The following is a 12,228-nucleotide window of genomic DNA, read 5'->3' on the forward strand; positions in this document are numbered from 1 at the left end:
TCCAGAGTATGCCTCACTAGGGACCTAGTATTAAGTAGGGCAAGGTTCAGATGCGGTACAAGGAGTATCTCAATAAGGTTTTTTTTTCCCCCCTTGATGAGCACCCTGGTCCATATTGCAGGTGACTTTATGGAAGGTTTCCGAATTTTTAGCGCTAGGTGGTAAAGTGTCTTCAGAGCTAGGGCTCACCTGCCTACAAGTGGTTTGCGTCTCATTTTCCCAATTTTTAGAGTTCTCAACCATGTGTGCCTTCTTTACGGCTTCACAAAGCATGAGTCCCGCTATTATCCTGCTGCAATCCATGTAAGTCTTCCTTGTCGAGTGCATGCTGTGAGCTATTAAGTGGCAATTCTACAGTAGGCCTTTGTCAAGACTTGAGGACTGCATGAAATATGAATACCTCTGTCTCTAAGCAACCAACAGCAAGACACAAAACACTTGCTGTTCGAGGATTAGGGCCACAGGTGGCAGGAACAGGAACACCAGGTCCTCCAAGGGGCTGCTGTGGAAGAAGGAGTAGGTTAGGTAAGTATGGAGCAGATTCATGAGCAAAGGGAAAACGAACAGAAAAGAAACGGGAAAGGGCACCTACCATGATGTGTAAGGCAGGTCACCTAAAAAGGGAGGAGGATTGGAGTGTGGTAGAATTCAGGAGCAAACCCTGTTCCCTCAGTGGCTTCAAGCAGCAGCTGGTAGGATGAATATCAAGATGGCCAGACAAAAGATGAACCCACTGGAAACACCTGAGCAAGTGCAGAGAACGTGGAAGTACTTGAGTCCAGAGGCTGAAGCAGAACAGACTTCCAAGATGTCTGAAGTAAAAGGAAAGTCCAAATGCAGTCCGTAATAGCAGTTTCAAGGTCAAAACATGAAAAGCAGCAGGGTAGAACGTGGAGCCGTTAAGGATGAGGCAAAAGAGAATTCAATAAACAAGGTCTGTGGTCGAATACCAGAAATCAGGAGTCGAGGATAACAGGAAATGTCAAATGCTGGTCGGAACAGCTGAGAAGCACTGACCAACAGGAGCACAGCTGTTTTATACACGGCACTACGGGACCCGAATCACATGATCCTGATGGCGTGCATCACGTGTTGGGTCCCGCAGTTCCTGGTTTGCTGCGGGAATCGTGCCACGTGATCCAGATGAGGGTGTCATGTGTTGTGATCTGTGGAACGAGGAAGAGAGAACAGCTACAGAGCCTGGCAATGAGTGTGTGTGGGTTCAGGACGCATTGTAACATGCTTGCTGGCATGCCGAACATCGGGAGACCATGTCGCCTGTCAGGCGTTGCAGAAAGTGCCCCTTTATTGGAACGTAGGGATCCACCATGTCTGCATAAATGGCATGGCAAGTGCCATCTCCGGTACATGAATAGACATCCTTGCTGCTGTGAGGTAACAGAATGTTTACTCCTGAGTGTAGCTCTGAACCGTGAGATGTGTGATCTTGGGGCATTACCTATATGTGATGTGTCATGCATGACAGCCTTGATACTGTAGGTCTTGCTAGTTCCATCATTTGCATTTTCTGACTTCCCTTAGTCTGGGTGTAGGTAGCATTAGCAATACCAATGCCACTTAGAACATCCTCTGTGCTCATAGGGGTCCTTATTGTGCCTGCTCCTAATATTTCCACAGTATCAGCGACAGAGCTAGCAGTTACCGTTGGCTGATTGCCTTCCACCCGTGTTGTGCATAAAGTATCTCAGCCTGGTATTTCAAATGGCTTATATCTTAACTTACTTCTTGCCAAGGCGATTGCCTGCAAAACCTCCATTATTCCCATGATCCAGAGGCAGAGCAACCCGCAGCGCAGCCGCATGTCCTGGTCAGCGAATTAGTAGTCCACAGGGACTACAGGCCTGATGGGTAGTGTAGTTTAAAACTACCCGTCAGGGAAGAGCACTGAGATCTATCTATTACCAGCAAGTTAGATCAAGCACCAGAATAAGGCAATACAATGCACGGTGAACTAAAAATGACTGACTAAAATCAGGTAAATATATCTAAATGCTAAATACTAAAATTACATTCAATTCGAAGGGCACCATTTTAATATTAGATCCACTCAACTCCACCTGCTCTAGGAAGTTTTTAACACGCTCTCTTCAGACACCCGTATAATTAGTAATGATTTACTGGGGGAAATAGTAAACCTCCTCGTAGCCAAGATGGCATTTTTATGTACGGCAGAGGGATTCCCAGAGATAATCTGGGAGTTGTTGGGTAGGTTAACCTCAGACAGAGGCTTAAACCAGGGGCAGAATAAGTTGAAAGGATCTCACTCCTTGGATCTAGAGATACAGGAACACAAAAAACAACTGCATAGAGAGGTAAGGCTCCTTAAAAGGTCCTCGCCAGAAGACTATAAGGGCGAGGTTCGGACACTAAGACAAACTTATAGGAATTGAGTGAAAGGTAAGAAATATGTGCTGTTAATCAAAGATGCTGAGAGAATGTTGGCATGTATGTCAGGCAACAATGTGGGACATTTGGGAACCTAATAAAGGCACCAGGGACCCAGGCTTATCTGCAGGCACAGGCGGTTAGTGATATAGCGTGGGTTAACTACTTTCCTGACCTATATAGGGTAGAAGGGTTGGATTTCCCAGTGGTCTGGTCCCAGGCAGATTGGAGTGGGGCAATGATTTGGCACTTGGAGGATGTCATCTATTTGATAAAGAGATCCAAGCGGTCAAACGTGCTGGGGCCAGACAGCCTTTCAAAGTTGACTTACAAAGACAATGTGGCAGTTTGGTCAATAGTGCTCTCAGACTTATTTATCAGTATTATTGTAAACAAAAGGTTTCCTAGGACCTTGTCTGAGGCTACAATAATTGTGATATTTAAGGGGGTGATAGGTCCTCACCTTTATATTACAGACCAATATCCTTGTTGGATGCTTCAAATGAGATTTTTGCCAAAATGCTATTGAAAATTCTGCAAAAATGGGCATTGGAATCTAAGTCTCTTGATGTCTTTCAGTCAGGCTTTCGCCAGGGCATTAGCACTGCCACTAATTGCTTTGTCTTAGATTTACTTGCACATCAACCCAAAATCAAATCTCGGCCTTTCTTCATTGCCTTTCTTGATATTAGTAAAGCATTTGATTTGGTAAATAGGTCTCTTTTGTGGAAAAAGTTATACGAGAGAGGGTGCCCGGCTGCTTTGCACACAGATACAAAGATTAGGGTTAGGCTTGATGTGTTTGGCAGTTACACTTCTTGGATACAGACAAACAGGGGCTTAAGGCAGGGGTGTGTACTGGCCCTGTTCCTTTTCTGCGTTTACCTCTTCGGGCTGGGAGGTCATCTTAGTACATTCAATACCTTCCCCCCCAGACTAGGTTCCCTGGCAATCGAGTACTTACTAGATGCGGACGATATTGTTTTATGTGATTTAACAGCTATCAGTCTGCAGAGAGCCCTATCAGCAGTAGAGGGATTTCTGGGGAGACTGGATCTTTCGTTAAATACAGCAAAACCTAAGGTGCTTGTTCTAAAAGGGGGGGAAAAAAATTGTAAAACTTTACCATGGTCCCTGGAAAATGGCAAGCGTGGAGTAGTGAACAAGTTTGTTTACTTGGGTCTTCCAGTTTATGATAAAGTTACAGGCCCAGGACTGCAAGAATATCTGAAGGCCAATTTCCTCGGGGCACTTGTGAGGCTCTGAGTTTTCAATGATAAATTTGGTAAATATTCCCTTTTGCCAGCATTGAAATTATATAAGCAGCAACTGGTTCCCAAACTAATCTACAGTGCACAAACCTGGAGCCAGTTTATTGACTGGCCAAAATAGGAGGGTGCTTTGCAACTGCCACAATCAATTCCCCTTGCAGGGATTTTGTTTGAGCTGGGACAGCTCCCTGTCCACAGTATGGTGGACTGGGCGAAACTCCAGCTCTTTATAAATATTTTGAATCCTGCAATGGCTTCGGTTTTGGAGGAACTTAACCTTGTAAGGATACAGGGCGGTTGTAGAGTTCTTAACGAGTGGGTCCTAAATTGTGAATCAATGCTCTTACGGGCAGACATTTTGCTCGAAGCACTTGGTCTTACACCAAAAGTGGCCAAGCTAAAATGGCGTACACACATTTGGTCAAATGTGAGATTAACGATCATGGATGCTAAATGTTTTGGCGACCACTTTGTGTGGACTTTCAAAAGCTTCAATGTACTTGCTCCCTATTAACACCCTTCAAGGAGCTTCAGGTCTCAATTATTAAGAATTAGGTTGAATTTGGCCCCAACTAATGAAATATTGGGCCGACGCCTTAACATTCCACGAGATCAGAGACTGTGCCGCCACTGTAAGACTGAGATTGAGACTCTAAAGCATCTATGTGTGAGGTGTCCCAACTTGGAAACTTTGAGAATTCACATTTTTTCTGGGAGAAGGCATTCATCTGATGAAGAGCTGTGGAAGAGGATCCTTAATTGTAACAAACTAAGCATGTCTATCCATGTTTTAGAATTTTTAAAGAACGCTGCAATACTTTTTTAAGTTTAAGATTGTACATTTTTGTGAATTCATTGTATGAAATGGGAATTTGGTACTGTATTTCTTTTAATGGTTTATAAGGTGTCATTGCTGCTATGAATATTTACTATGTAATGTGTTAAAAGTACATTTGTACTGTGGAACACAATAAAATAATTAAAAAAAATAATAATAATTAGTAATGATGCATGACATACATTTGGCACTATTGAGCTTGGTTAGGTTGAGTATTGACAAAGAATTAGAATATCATTGCATAAAACATTGGGCCGGGAGGATAGCTCAGGGGCAACACGTTTGTCTTGTAAGCAAGACAACGAAGAGCCACACAGATTTAAAATCCTGGTCCCACGCTTAGAGGCTGGTCTCCTCTAATTAGCGTATTACAAAAGATAAATTAATACAGAAAAGAAAACAATATCAACAATCCTAGTGGTCTTCTCCTTGCTGCTACTCATTGTGACTGCAATGCAGCTCCAATGAGCATACTTGTGTTCTGGTGAGGGCCTGACAGTGTCATCCGGAAGTGCAAGCTGCATATGCAGCAAAGTTATATGACCTAAAATAAGGCTGAGTGGTTAAGAGTATGCATGGGTTTTCAGGGACATTGGGTAGAGAGGTTATACTGAATTGATTGCCAATCATGTGCCCTTCATGTACAAATAACTTATATCAATTAACATAACAATAACTCATGTCATACAACATAGCCAGCCATGGCATGGATTTCATCACATCTAGAGGAAGTGCATTGATGTTTTGACCGTGTTAATGCTGTGCCACCTGCTTGCATACATTTTAGAAAGAATGAGAACACTTATTTTTGGCGTTCTGGTTTCAATAAACCCTTCGGCATTTTTTACTGAGTAACAAGAGCAGTATATGTACAGAATTAGATCAAAAGGTCACTGATTCAAACAAACACAGTAGACAAGGCCCTACCATGATAAACATTAAAAAGAGACAACATTAAAAGGACTCCCTTCCTTTTGTGCTGTACTAAGCAAGGCACTGGGCGTACGGTAGCTGGGAGAGCAGATGACCAGACCCTTCAGGCAACTCATGTAAGCAATGAGGGCAAAGGAATTTGGCAATTCTTTAGAGTTACATTGGGCCAAGCTGCACTGAAGATGTGATGCCTTTTGTTAAGAGTAGAGCAACATGGGCTCAAGAAAAGGAGATAAGGGGAGTCGTAGAAAGGGATGAAAGGAATGGAGGGAAATTTGCCAGGAGTGCACCTCAGCTGTGTGAGAAGAGGGCAGAATTATCGGTAGCCTGGGTAATCAATGTGAGGGGCTAGAAGACTATACTGTAACAAAAAGGCCCCCATTTATCTAAGTCTGAGCTTCCATATACAGAGCTTTCAAATTAATCACGCAAAAGGAAGACCAACAGATCCGAGGCAAATGTGAATATTACATGAATACTACATGTGAGCATGGCCAAGCACAGTGCTACTCATTTTATCACTCATGAAAGGGTGAAAGGTTGAGTGGGCAGGCATAAGGTCCCACAGTCTGCAGTTCTGGACAGCTGGCACTTCACCCACTGACATATCTTACCTACTAGCACTAATTCTACCAAACCATGCACGGATTGCAGTGGTGGTGCATATATGAGCATACTTGGGGAAACTCCAGAGCCAGGCCAAGAACATCAGGAACCGAAAGTAACCACAATTGTGAAATGAGGGGTTTGGACCAAAATGTAATGTTTTGTTATGAATTAAAAGGCATCCTAAAATTGATTCTTACTCACAAATATCATGTTTAACAATTATTCACAATTCCACTCAATTTAGAGTTCTCCTAACAGAGCAGGTGCTGTAATTCTGAAAGGGCTTTAACCAACTTAAAAATCAAGAGCAACTGGTTCGAAATTAACAATCTTTTCCAAAAAAACACAATTCCCAATAGTGAATTAAAAGTCCAAATTGTACTAAAGTGCTTATAAGTTACTTATTAATTACTTTAAAAAATAACAACTGTTTGACTGATTCAAGCTCCTATTCCTTACAAAACTGATATAACGTTTGGTCTCTGGGCAAGCCCATTGTAGGTTCCACAACACGCAGGGTTGGGATCAAATTTAGAAAGAACCGTAAAGACACTGCTCGGAGACTAGGTGCCAAGAATTTAGTGATAAATATGGGCAGAATCTCTCTTTTTCTATGAATAAGGGCCAGTTTTCTAAAAGAGGTGTGTACCTTTCTATACCTTGTTGATTTATTTCCCTATCATACTTAGAGATGTTTTTTGAAAGAGGGATTTTCTATTAATTCCCTCTCACTCGACCCTATATCGTTTCAGTATGGAAGCCCACATTTCCAAAAGAAAGCACCTCAGCCACATATAAGCCCTCTCAGACTCAGATCTTCGGATTTCAGCAAAGGTGAAAAGACCTTACTCAATAATTGCAACAATATGTGACCACTTTTGGTTTTTGATGTGCATCTTCTATCTTCAATCCCCCCACCGCGCCCATTCGCCTTCCACTTATTTCCATCTTTGTGTTTATTTTGATTCCTCCTTCAAAAATTTGATTTTGTATTAAAGTCATTTTTTTCATTTTTAAGGGAGTCTCACTCATTCTTTATTTTATCCATGTGTATATTTACTTATCCTCGCCATAAGAGTGGATTTGTTATGTAAGCAAGCTATGGTGGAGAGAAAGAAGGTCTGGCAGAGAATGAGGGCGTGAACATGTGGGGTTGAAGGATGAGTAAGAGCAAAATAAGAGGAAAAGAGAGAGTGGGAGATTATTGAGGAGAGAGAGTGAAGGAATAGGGTTGACGGGGTGAGGAGAAGGGATGGTGAGAAAGTGGGGGGAGATAGTGTGATGAGGTGGGAGATGGGAGGGCATGAGAGGCAAGAAGGGTGAGGTGGAGTATCTTGAGAAGATGGAGAGTGGCACTAAATGAAGTGAGTTGAGAGTGTGGGCATCAGGGTGTATGGAATGTGAGTTGTGTGATAGGAGCGTCATGTGCTTTGTTGTGTATGGATGTTGTATTGTATTGTATAGCATTTATTAGTACCCGGCGAGAGCCGAGCAGAATGCAACACGCATTCTGATTGGCTCTCGCCGGGTCCTTATCCAGCCGAGACTCCTTCGATTCTCGGCCAGGACTCCAGCTGCCTTGTCCTCGGTGGGGGGGGGGGGGGGGGGCGGCAGCCCCTCAGCCAATGAGGAGGCTCGAAGCGGGGCCATCCCCGCTCCGAGCCTCCCCGTGGCTGAGAGGCTGCCTCCGCCCCCCGCTGGGGACTCGGGTAAGCTTTTTTTTTTTCCCCTTCCCTCCCTCCTCCCTACCCCACCCCACCCCACTTACTTTCTTGCCCCTGCGTCCCTGGTGGGGGGCGATGGCAGCCTCCAGCAGTGTGGAGACTCTGCGCCTCCACACAGCTGGAGGCTTCCATCGTCCCCTGGCAGGGACGAAGGTATGTTTTTTTTTTGTTTTTTTTCTCCCGCCCTACCAACCCCACTTACATTCTGCTTTTTTTTTTCGGGAGTGGACGCGCTGGGAACACTTGTGTTCCCAGCGCGTCTGCTCCTGAAGGCCGCCATGGAAAGAGAAAACGGACTCCCGTTTTCCCTTTCCTGGCGGCCATTTTCTTGGTTGTTTTTTTTTGGTTTTAGTGCCCCGGTGTAGAGATATCGCGAAATCTCCCGGTCTTGCGAGATCTCGTGCATGGCCGGAAGTGCAGGCTTTGCGCGCCCAGCGCACATTCAGGCGGGAGAAAGCCACAGAGCAGGACGTGCTCCCAGGCGCTCCTCCCAAGAAGAGGACTCTAAGCGCGAGAGAGACTGCCGGCAATTCACACGAGTTGCGTCGCAGCATTGGGGCCTGTTGCCCATCATTGACTCTTGTTATATGTGTTGCGTATTTACTTAAGTGGTACAGAACAATAAAAGAACGCAACCTGCAACCACAACGCCTCTTATCATTTATTGCGAGAATTATACAACATAATTGGCGACGAGGATCACCACCAAAACCCGCGTGGAGCCATGCAAGGAGCGACACCACCACCGCCCTTCCTGCAAACTCCAGGTAGGCCTGCCGTTCCGTGGCCACAATGGCAACCCTTATTCACAACGTATGTGGAGGCCATGGGCGGTGCGGGCTACTGCGCGGCGAGATGCAGGGCGATGTTACTAAACGCCCTAGGCGTCGAAGGACAGAGGGTGTTCGAGAGTCTCACCCCGGAGCCGGTAGCTGGGGATAACGATGATGTATTCAAGGAGGCTGTACGAAGGATTGTGAAAAGGTACCCCAGTACTGTCCAGCACAGGATTGTGTTCTAAAGCCGCAAACAGGAGGCGTCTGAACCCGTTGATGACTATGTCACAAAACTGCACGAACTAGCGGCGCTCTTCAGCTTTGGTAACAACACTGAGAGTCTCATCTGCAACATGCTGGTGGTCCACACCAACAGCAGAAAAGTACAAGATAAGTTCCTTTTGGAGAAGGAATTGCAGCTGGAAAAAGCAATTGAAATAGCGAGAGCAGTTGAGGAAACGGTGGGCAGAAGGAAAGAATTTGCAAACGGCCACGGTCCTACCGAAGTACAATCTGTGGCATTCCGCCCAAAGAAGGAGAGGCCAGTCCTCGATGCGAGAGAAGGAAAATGGGGGAAGAAAGAACCGTTGAAATGCCACAGGTGCACCAGCACGAAGCACCAAGCCTTTGATAGAGAGTGCCCAGCAAGAGACAAGGAGTGCTCAGTGTGCAAAAAGATTGGTCACTTCTCAATCGTGTGTCGGTGGCGCAACAAGAAGATCACGAGTGTCAACGCTGAACACAACACGGAGAGGGATTTGTCCTCGGAAGATGAAGGGAGACCGACAGTCATCATGGTGAACAGCTCACGGGCTAGAAGGGAAAAGCCCATTGTGCAATCAAAATCAATGGACTGGAAACAAGGGTCATGGCTGATTCGGGTTCTGATCTCACCATAATACCCCTACGCACTTACAAAGAGATGATGGGTACTGAGACGGTCCAAGTACTCAGCACAAGGCACAAGCCTACAGTTTTTGGCGGTGCGTCTGTAAACTTGTTGGGCTACATCAAAGGGAAGGTGGAGTTCAAAGGAAGAGAAACCATCACCAAAGTTTACTTTAGTCAAGAAGGCCCAGCGGTATTAGGGTGGGATGACCAGGCGAAACTGAAAATCAAGCTGGACCCCAGCACAGAGGATCAGGTACTGTCAGTCAGTTGGAGCAGCGCGCCAGTAGCAAAAAGTGATTACCCCAAACTATTTTCGGAAGAACCTGGACACATCAAGGGCTTTGTTCACAGAATATTACTCAAAACCAACGCAGTCCCGGTCAAGCACAGAGTAAGGCCAGTATCGGCAACTGCAAGAGAGACACTCAGAAACCAACTAGACAGAATGAAGAAAGATGGCATCGAAGAAATTGAAGCTTCTGAGTGGCTGAGCCCGGTAGTACTTATAAAGAAACAGAACTCACAAGAGCTAAGAGTATGCATTGATCTCCGCAGCCTTAACCTGGAAGTCATTGCAGACAGCTACCCACTGCCGAGTATCAATGAGTTGATCCTCATGATGAAGGAAGCCAAAGTATTCTCGAAACTGGACATGAGGAACGCCTACCATTCAAATTCAACTGCACAAGGAGTCCAAGCCACTCACCGCTTTCATCACCCCGTTTGGCACATACCAGTTCACCAAGATGCCATTTGGTTTATCATCTGCAGCCTCGGCGTTTCAACGCATGATGGAGGCTCTGCTGCGGAACGTCAGGAACGTGGCCTATTTCTAGGATGACATCCTTATCTACGCAAAGGACGAACAGATGCATGACCTCACATTGAGAACAGTCCTCACCAAACTGCAAGGCGGGGGTGTGAGATTAAGGTACGAAAAATGTGTATTCAAAGCAAAATAAGTTGAGTATTTGGGGTACAAAATATCAGAGAAGGGAATAAGTCCCAAACAAAACTTACTCCAGGCCATAATTAAAGCTCCAGAACCGACCAACAAAGACGAAGTGAGGTCGTTCCTCGGGTTGGCGGAGTACTATGCTAAATTCATCCCCAAATTCTCGGAAACATCAGCGCCGCTCCGAGAGCTCCTCAAAAAAGGGTCGGAGTACACGTGGCAGGAAGATCAGAAGAAAACGGTGGAAAGCATAAAACGACACATAGTGGAAGCGCTATGCCTGCAACCGTTCAACCCAGAGTGGAGTGCAGTCATCACTACGGACGCCAGTGCATATGGACTAGGGGCGGTCCTCACTCAGAGGAAGGGCGACACAGAACATGTGGTAGCGTTTGCCTCGAAAGCCCTATCGTCAGCTGAACAAAACTACTCCACCATAGAGAAGGAGATGTTAGCGTGTGCATGGGCCGTGGAATAACTCAGGACATATGTGTGGGGCACAAAGTTCAAGTTGGTTACCGACCATAAGCCCCTCATCCACATGCTCAGCCCAGGTGGCACCAAAGTGTCGACGCCCAGATTGGCTCGCATAGCAGCAAAACTGCAGGAATACACCTTCGAAGTGCAACACATCTCCGGATGGAAGAATTCGCAGGCAGACTGCATGTCAAGATTACCAGAGGGCAAGGACAATGCCACCACCTTCTTACAAGAAGAATGCATTGTAGCATCCATTACAGATCTCAAGGCGCCTGACTACCTGGAACTCAGCAAAAAACACTGGATGGAAGAAGACGGAAAGGATCCTACCATGGTGAGAATCAGAGAATGGATCAAAAATGGGTGGCCAGATGAAAGGGCAGTGCCAGAAGGTATGAGACCTTATTGGAAAGTGGCAGATGAGATCTCAGAAGCTGACGGTATAATTATGAAAACAGACCAGGTAATCCCGCCCAAAGGCATGAGGAAAATCATTCTGTGCAGGGCCCATGCGGGCCATCTGGGGAACACCATGACACGTCGCACAGTGAGAAAAGCCTACTGGTGGCCGTCCATGGACCAAGAGATCCGCACCATGATTGAGAGATGCCATGAGTGTCTCAACAGTGACAAGCGCCTGAAGATCAGACAGGTGCCCATGATTCCCACAGAAACCCCGGAAGCGGTGTGGTCAAAAGTGGGTCCAGACTTTATAGGACCATTGGAAGCGACGGCGCCCGAGCATCGGTACGGCATAGTGCTAGTGGACTATTTATCGAAATGGGTCGAGGCCGAGTTTGTTCCTAACATCACGACCGCAACTGTAATAGAGGTCCTCACGGCAATTTTTCAGAGAGAAGGGCTTCCCAACGAGTAAGTAACAGACAATGGAGTACAACTCATATCCAGAGACATGGAACAGTTTCTGAGGAAGCACAACATACACCAGAAGAAAGCAGCACTCTTCCATCCCCAAGCAAATGGGCTCATCGAGAGGGCCAATAGGTTTATTAAGGGAGCCATTCAATTAGCAACCGCTTCAGGAATGGATCCCCTCAAAACAACAAAAGAGGCCATCGCAGCTCACAGACTGACCCCCAACGGGATCACCCAAATTTCTCCTTTTCGCATGCTGAGAGGGAGGAGAGCAGCATCCACGCTAGTGCCACCATGGTTGGCCAGAGTAAGAGAAGACAAAGAAGTAAACATGTCGGAAGTGGTGTGGAGAATAGAGAACAGCAAGGCACGCATGAAAAGGTGGAGCGACAGGAGAAGAAGGACCAAACAAGAGTCAGAAGTAAAAGAAGGAGATTGGATCAAAATACGGCTACCGACCAAGGATCAA

Source organism: Ambystoma mexicanum, chromosome 7q, assembly GCF_040938575.1.
Source record: "Ambystoma mexicanum isolate Mex_15411 chromosome 7q, UKY_AmexF1_1, whole genome shotgun sequence".
In the NCBI taxonomy this organism is placed as follows: domain Eukaryota; kingdom Metazoa; phylum Chordata; class Amphibia; order Caudata; family Ambystomatidae; genus Ambystoma; species Ambystoma mexicanum.